General features: G+C 48.4%; 9 non-coding genes across 9 annotated transcripts; all 9 read left to right on the top strand.

The window, feature by feature from the left end:
* The first annotated feature begins 194 nt into the window (after window positions 1-194).
* On the top strand, window positions 195-276 carry Trnas-cga (transfer RNA serine (anticodon CGA)). Its single transcript has one exon. It is a non-coding gene; the product is annotated as a tRNA-Ser (tRNA).
* A 905-nt stretch (window positions 277-1,181) lies between these two features.
* Window positions 1,182-1,263, top strand: Trnas-uga (transfer RNA serine (anticodon UGA)). The gene has a single exon. It is a non-coding gene; the product is annotated as a tRNA-Ser (tRNA).
* Window positions 1,264-1,873: 610 nt separating this feature from the next.
* On the top strand, window positions 1,874-1,946 carry Trnaf-gaa (transfer RNA phenylalanine (anticodon GAA)). Its single transcript has one exon. It is a non-coding gene; the product is annotated as a tRNA-Phe (tRNA).
* A 539-nt stretch (window positions 1,947-2,485) lies between these two features.
* On the top strand, window positions 2,486-2,558 carry Trnak-uuu (transfer RNA lysine (anticodon UUU)). The gene has a single exon. It is a non-coding gene; the product is annotated as a tRNA-Lys (tRNA).
* A 137-nt stretch (window positions 2,559-2,695) lies between these two features.
* Trnas-cga (transfer RNA serine (anticodon CGA)) lies at window positions 2,696-2,777 on the top strand. Its single transcript has one exon. It is a non-coding gene; the product is annotated as a tRNA-Ser (tRNA).
* A 903-nt stretch (window positions 2,778-3,680) lies between these two features.
* On the top strand, window positions 3,681-3,762 carry Trnas-uga (transfer RNA serine (anticodon UGA)). Its single transcript has one exon. It is a non-coding gene; the product is annotated as a tRNA-Ser (tRNA).
* Window positions 3,763-4,373: 611 nt separating this feature from the next.
* On the top strand, window positions 4,374-4,446 carry Trnaf-gaa (transfer RNA phenylalanine (anticodon GAA)). The gene has a single exon. It is a non-coding gene; the product is annotated as a tRNA-Phe (tRNA).
* A 539-nt stretch (window positions 4,447-4,985) lies between these two features.
* Window positions 4,986-5,058, top strand: Trnak-uuu (transfer RNA lysine (anticodon UUU)). The gene has a single exon. It is a non-coding gene; the product is annotated as a tRNA-Lys (tRNA).
* Window positions 5,059-5,196: 138 nt separating this feature from the next.
* On the top strand, window positions 5,197-5,278 carry Trnas-cga (transfer RNA serine (anticodon CGA)). Its single transcript has one exon. It is a non-coding gene; the product is annotated as a tRNA-Ser (tRNA).
* Window positions 5,279-6,000: the final 722 nt, after the last annotated feature.

Genomic DNA, 6,000 nt, shown 5'->3' with positions numbered 1-6,000 from the left:
GGTAGAGCATTAGGCTTTTAACCTAAGGGTCCAGGGTTCAAGTCCCTGTCCGGGCGGAAATTTTAATACTTTGGTAGCGATTCGTCTGGTAGCGGTGGAAACGCTACGGAAAATAATGCAGCTACGCCGTTTTCTGACACCACAGTGTTTTAAACGGTAGCAGTTGCATGTGTCGAGAGAACACCGCGCTAACGGCAGTCGTGGCCGAGTGGTTAAGGCGTCTGACTCGAAATCAGATTCCCTCTGGGAGCGTAGGTTCGAATCCTACCGGCTGCGTGCGATTTTGCGTAAAGAGGAGCAAACGTTTTCGCACACATGTGACATGCGTGGGCGAATGCGGGTGCAACCAGTGATGCCATTCTCAACAAGACGAAAATTTCCGTTTTAAGAATACTGAGTTTTCGCGACGACAGCTACTTACTGTGCCTTTCGGTTCACCTCGCACTGACGCTGGGACTGCAGAAAGCCGTCGCTGAGATGGTGAGTACACAGATGTGCTCGAAAGTGTTGGACAGAGCGGACATTTCATTTTCTTTTTATGAATCGCAATTTCAATCATTCGAGTGCGGCAAAAGCAGTGGTGCAGCGTTTTTTTTTTTTCTTTTCTAAAGATCTCGCAGCTGCTTGGAGGTGTTGTTGTGGTCTTCAGTCCTGAGACTGGTTTGATGCAGCTCTCCATGCTACTCTATCCTGTGCAAGCTTCTTCATCTCCCAGTACCTACTGCAACCTACATCCTTCTGAATCTGCTTAGTGTATTGATCTCTTGGTCTCCCTCTACGATTTTTACCCTCCACGCTGCCCTCCAATGCTAAATTTGTGATCCCTCGATGCCTCAGAACATGTCCTACCAATCGATCCCTTCTTCTAGTCAAGTTGTGCCACAAACTTCTCTTCTCCCCAATCCTATTCACTACCTCCTCATTAGTTACGTGATCTACCCACCTTATCTTCAGCTTGGAGGTATGTCCATCGTTTTAAGACGACAGAAAACTAGCGTCAGCGGTGCGTCAGTGGGAAGTCGGTGAAGTCGCCATTGGAGCCATAAGTCAGTGGGAAATTAGTACACTTTCGTAACGGCTAATGGAAACCCTACAGCAAAGAGTGAGGCCACGCCGTTTTCTGCCATCAGATTGCTTCTAAAGATGGCGGCTTCACTTGTCGGGAGTCGCTTCCGCCACCGGCAGTCGTGGCCGAGTGGTTAAGGCGTCTGACTTGAAATCAGATTCCCTCTGGGAGCGTAGGTTCGAGTCCTGCCGACTGCGAAAATTTTCTCGCTCTCAAAAGGCGGACGTTGAGCTGCATCCTAGCAGTTGCGTCACTACTAAACACGTGGGTCACCAGCAATGTGCAGTGTTATTTGATCGAGGGCGCAGCGTTACAGTCGCCCCCAGAAGCCGCAGCTCATCTCCTAGTCTCACAGCCGTCCACCAGGTGTTAGTACAAGTGTCGCCTCACTGGCAGTGCAGATGTGTCCATTTTAGCTTGCAGACGATGACGTGTAGCAATTTATGAGCTAACGCAAGTCGAATGTTTTACCGTGTGTATCTGCTAGATACTGCCTCTCATATGGTGGAGAGGCTCACTCCTTCTTGTGTCTCGTTCTCTGCACACGAGTTGCCCCTGGCATCGATATAGCACGTGTTTTCTAGCGTCAGCGTGGCGTCACGTCAAGTCAGCGAATTCAATATCACACGAATCGAGTCGACATGTTTGCTTGTTACGATGACGGAAGCTGAAGAAATGTGTGTGGAACTTCACTGCATCGGCTGCTCGCCCTTCAGCGTCCCTATGTCTTATCAGACGAAGGTGACTGTGAAATTGGCAACGAGGCACAAATTAACGAACACATGCAAATGGCAACCTTCGACGTCAGCCGAAATAGCTCAGTTGGGAGAGCGTTAGACTGAAGATCTAAAGGTCCCTGGTTCGATCCCGGGTTTCGGCAGGTATTCGTTTTCATGCGACGCCAATGGAATTACTCTGCGTTTGTGATAATGCAACTACCGCTGACAACAAAACTGACCCTCTCCTGTAGCTGTTCTGGTTGTCTATTGCATGCCATAAGAGGAACTTACTAGACAACTAACTCCCTTAGAAGCAAAAGAATTAAAAATATCCTACCGACTGCATTCCCTTTTCTGTGTCAGGTGGTGAAGAACGTCTTCAACGGAACCGTGAAATGAGCGAAAGCGTGGGAAACATTGCATTCGAAATGCTTGTGAATTTTCCAATTGCCCAGTGAGTGTCGACAAAACACGTAAATTCTCTGCTCCAACGTATGAGACGTAACAACTGGTACAATTTGTTGTTGCATCGTGTGTCAGCAGTCTTCGATAGTGTGTTACGGGCTTAGCGCGATAAGTTTGTAGACAGCATTTAGGCGACGTTTTATTAGTAACGGCCCCATGCAGCGATTGAACAACAGTAAAGGACATGAGTCAATGTATAGTTGTGCATCGTGGGAGGTTTTGCAGCCTTGTGTGAGCCCGGATAGCTCAGTCGGTAGAGCATTAGGCTTTTAACCTAAGGGTCCAGGGTTCAAGTCCCTGTCCGGGCGGAAATTTAATACTTTGGTAGCGATTCGTCTGGTAGCGGTGGAAACGCTACGGAAAATAATGCAGCTACGCCGTTTTCTGACACCACAGTGTTTTAAACGGTAGCAGTTGCATGTGTCGAGAGAACACCGCGCTAACGGCAGTCGTGGCCGAGTGGTTAAGGCGTCTGACTCGAAATCAGATTCCCTCTGGGAGCGTAGGTTCGAATCCTACCGGCTGCGTGCGATTTTGCGTAAAGAGGAGCAAACGTTTTCGCACACATGTGACATGCGTGGGCGAATGCGGGTGCAACCAGTGATGCCATTCTCAACAAGACGAAAATTTCCGTTTTAAGAATACTGAGTTTTCGCGACGACAGCTACTTACTGTGCCTTTCGGTTCACCTCGCACTGACGCTGGGACTGCAGAAAGCCGTCGCTGAGATGGTGAGTACACAGATGTGCTCGAAAGTGTTGGACAGAGCGGACATTTCATTTTCTTTTTATGAATCGCAATTTCAATCATTCGAGTGCGGCAAAAGCAGTGGTGCAGCGTTTTTTTTTTCTTTTCTAAAGATCTCGCAGCTGCTTGGAGGTGTTGTTGTGGTCTTCAGTCCTGAGACTGGTTTGATGCAGCTCTCCATGCTACTCTATCCTGTGCAAGCTTCTTCATCTCCCAGTACCTACTGCAACCTACATCCTTCTGAATCTGCTTAGTGTATTGATCTCTTGGTCTCCCTCTACGATTTTTACCCTCCACGCTGCCCTCCAATGCTAAATTTGTGATCCCTCGATGCCTCAGAACATGTCCTACCAATCGATCCCTTCTTCTAGTCAAGTTGTGCCACAAACTTCTCTTCTCCCCAATCCTATTCACTACCTCCTCATTAGTTACGTGATCTACCCACCTTATCTTCAGCTTGGAGGTATGTCCATCGTTTTAAGACGACAGAAAACTAGCGTCAGCGGTGCGTCAGTGGGAAGTCGGTGAAGTCGCCATTGGAGCCATAAGTCAGTGGGAAATTAGTACACTTTCGTAACGGCTAATGGAAACCCTACAGCAAAGAGTGAGGCCACGCCGTTTTCTGCCATCAGATTGCTTCTAAAGATGGCGGCTTCACTTGTCGGGAGTCGCTTCCGCCACCGGCAGTCGTGGCCGAGTGGTTAAGGCGTCTGACTTGAAATCAGATTCCCTCTGGGAGCGTAGGTTCGAGTCCTGCCGACTGCGAAAATTTTCTCGCTCTCAAAAGGCGGACGTTGAGCTGCATCCTAGCAGTTGCGTCACTACTAAACACGTGGGTCACCAGCAATGTGCAGTGTTATTTGATCGAGGGCGCAGCGTTACAGTCGCCCCCAGAAGCCGCAGCTCATCTCCTAGTCTCACAGCCGTCCACCAGGTGTTAGTACAAGTGTCGCCTCACTGGGCAGTGCAGATGTGTCCATTTTAGCTTGCAGACGATGACGTGTAGCAATTTATGAGCTAACGCAAGTCGAATGTTTTACCGTGTGTATCTGCTAGATACTGCCTCTCATATGGTGGAGAGGCTCACTCCTTCTTGTGTCTCGTTCTCTGCACACGAGTTGCCCCTGGCATCGATATAGCACGTGTTTTCTAGCGTCAGCGTGGCGTCACGTCAAGTCAGCGAATTCAATATCACACGAATCGAGTCGACATGTTTGCTTGTTACGATGACGGAAGCTGAAGAAATGTGTGTGGAACTTCACTGCATCGGCTGCTCGCCCTTCAGCGTCCCTATGTCTTATCAGACGAAGGTGACTGTGAAATTGGCAACGAGGCACAAATTAACGAACACATGCAAATGGCAACCTTCGACGTCAGCCGAAATAGCTCAGTTGGGAGAGCGTTAGACTGAAGATCTAAAGGTCCCTGGTTCGATCCCGGGTTTCGGCAGGTATTCGTTTTCATGCGACGCCAATGGAATTACTCTGCGTTTGTGATAATGCAACTACCGCTGACAACAAAACTGACCCTCTCCTGTAGCTCTTCTGGTTGTCTATTGCATGCCATAAGAGGAACTTACTAGACAACTAACTCCCTTAGAAGCAAAAGAATTAAAAATATCCTACCGACTGCATTCCCTTTTCTGTGTCAGGTGGTGAAGAACGTCTTCAACGGAACCGTGAAATGAGCGAAAGCGTGGGAAACATTGCATTCGAAATGCTTGTGAATTTTCCAATTGCCCAGTGAGTGTCGACAAAACACGTAAATTCTCTGCTCCAACGTATGAGACGTAACAACTGGTACAATTTGTTGTTGCATCGTGTGTCAGCAGTCTTCGATAGTGTGTTACGGGCTTAGCGCGATAAGTTTGTAGACAGCATTTAGGCGACGTTTTATTAGTAACGGCCCCATGCAGCGATTGAACAACAGTAAAGGACATGAGTCAATGTATAGTTGTGCATCGTGGGAGGTTTTGCAGCCTTGTGTGAGCCCGGATAGCTCAGTCGGTAGAGCATTAGGCTTTTAACCTAAGGGTCCAGGGTTCAAGTCCCTGTCCGGGCGGAAATTTTAATACTTTGGTAGCGATTCGTCTGGTAGCGGTGGAAACGCTACGGAAAATAATGCAGCTACGCCGTTTTCTGACACCACAGTGTTTTAAACGGTAGCAGTTGCATGTGTCGAGAGAACACCGCGCTAACGGCAGTCGTGGCCGAGTGGTTAAGGCGTCTGACTCGAAATCAGATTCCCTCTGGGAGCGTAGGTTCGAATCCTACCGGCTGCGTGCGATTTTGCGTAAAGAGGAGCAAACGTTTTCGCACACATGTGACATGCGTGGGCGAATGCGGGTGCAACCAGTGATGCCATTCTCAACAAGACGAAAATTTCCGTTTTAAGAATACTGAGTTTTCGCGACGACAGCTACTTACTGTGCCTTTCGGTTCACCTCGCACTGACGCTGGGACTGCAGAAAGCCGTCGCTGAGATGGTGAGTACACAGATGTGCTCGAAAGTGTTGGACAGAGCGGACATTTCATTTTCTTTTTATGAATCGCAATTTCAATCATTCGAGTGCGGCAAAAGCAGTGGTGCAGCGTTTTTTTTTTCTTTTCTAAAGATCTCGCAGCTGCTTGGAGGTGTTGTTGTGGTCTTCAGTCCTGAGACTGGTTTGATGCAGCTCTCCATGCTACTCTATCCTGTGCAAGCTTCTTCATCTCCCAGTACCTACTGCAACCTACATCCTTCTGAATCTGCTTAGTGTATTGATCTCTTGGTCTCCCTCTACGATTTTTACCCTCCACGCTGCCCTCCAATGCTAAATTTGTGATCCCTCGATGCCTCAGAACATGTCCTACCAATCGATCCCTTCTTCTAGTCAAGTTGTGCCACAAACTTCTCTTCTCCCCAATCCTATTCACTACCTCCTCATTAGTTACGTGATCTACCCACCTTATCTTCAGCTTGGAGGTATGTCCATCGTTTTAAGACGACAGAAAACTAGCGTCA

Source organism: Schistocerca cancellata, unplaced genomic scaffold, assembly GCF_023864275.1.
Source record: "Schistocerca cancellata isolate TAMUIC-IGC-003103 unplaced genomic scaffold, iqSchCanc2.1 HiC_scaffold_628, whole genome shotgun sequence".
NCBI classification, from domain to species: domain Eukaryota; kingdom Metazoa; phylum Arthropoda; class Insecta; order Orthoptera; family Acrididae; genus Schistocerca; species Schistocerca cancellata.
The sequence above is the reverse complement of the archived record's forward strand: the minus strand, read 5'-3'. Positions and strand labels throughout refer to the sequence as shown.